This window comes from Anopheles ziemanni (genome assembly GCF_943734765.1).
Source record: "Anopheles ziemanni chromosome X unlocalized genomic scaffold, idAnoZiCoDA_A2_x.2 X_unloc_21, whole genome shotgun sequence".
Classification (NCBI taxonomy): Eukaryota; Metazoa; Arthropoda; class Insecta; order Diptera; family Culicidae; genus Anopheles; species Anopheles ziemanni.
In genome coordinates, this window is record NW_026689787.1 from 208,549 (window position 1) to 210,000 (window position 1,452).

Genomic DNA, 1,452 nt, shown 5'->3' on the forward strand with positions numbered 1-1,452 from the left:
TTGAGCTTTAAACAAAGTCATCACTTGGGCATGCTCTATAGCCAACCACATGACATTAACCTAAGAGAGCATGCAGCGTATTATCCCAATGCAAAGTAAACGATAGACTCGCCCTAGTTCAGTGCTTCAACCAAGTGATGACTTCAATATGGCTAGTGTGTGAAGTATAAAGTATAGTCCTCCCCTGGTCCACACTGCTTCGGCGGTCCTGGGTAAGATAGTTAGTTCTAGCTTGCCTTATGTGGAAGAGGACACCATACTTAATACTGTGGTGTAATGAACAAAGTATAGTCCTCCACTGGTCCACGCTGCTTTGCAGTCCTGGGTAAGATAGTTAATTCTAGCTTGCCCTATGTGGAAGAGGGCATACAAGACAAAGTATAGTTCTCCCCTGGTCCACGCTGCTTCGGCGGTCCTGGGTAAGATAGTTAATTCTAGCTTGCCCTATGTGGAAGAGAGCATACATGAACCAAGAACGAAGGTTATGATCGAGGAATGATTCGACAACTCACCGATGGTATGAAATGTGAAGAATTCAAGCAAGCACACAATCAAGTCATCACTTGGGCATGCTCGATAGCCAACCCTATGACATTAACCTAGTAGAGCATGCGAAAACCAATATATATACAAGTAATGTAAACGATGCCCCTCCCTAGTTCAGCGCTTCAACCAAGTGATGACTTCAGAATGGCTAAATCAAATCGGTTCAAAACATACCATCGGTACCCTATTGAAACACACAAGTCGATATCAAACCTCTTAATTGTGTAGTCCTCCACTGGTCCACGCCGCTTCGGCGGTCCTGGGTAAGATAGTTCATTCTAGCTTGCCCTATGTGGAAGAGGGCACATTACTCAATACTGTGGTGTGAAGTATAAAGTTCAGTTCTCCCCTGGTCCACGCTGCTTCGGCGGTCCTGGGTAAGATAGTTCATTCTAGCTTGCCCTATGTGGAAGAGGACACTTAATACTTCGTCTCTAAGCGGCGGCTTGACTCCTCCCTACGGGGAACGGGTTTACGCGCACAGCGGCGGCTTACGCACTATGGCAGTCATGGATGCCTTACGTTTCTATGAAAAGTGTGTTCCTCCCCTGGTCCACGCTGCTTCGGCAGTCCTGGGTAAGATAGTTAGTTCTAGCTTGCCCTATGTGGAAGAGGACACGTAGACTTACTGTGGTGTGAAGTATAAGGTTCAGTTCTCCCCTGGTCCACGCCGCTTCGGCCGTCCTGGGTAAAATGGATTCATCCAGCTTGCCCTATGTGGAATGAGGACACTTTATGCTTCGTCTCTAAGCGGCGGCTTGCTCCTCCCTACGGGGAACGGGTATACGCGCACAGCGGCGGCTTACGTTATGGCAGTCATGGATGCCTTACGTTTCCATGAAAAGTGTGTTCCTCCCCTGGTCCACGCTGCTTCGGCAGTCCTGGGTAAGATAGTTAGTTCTAGCT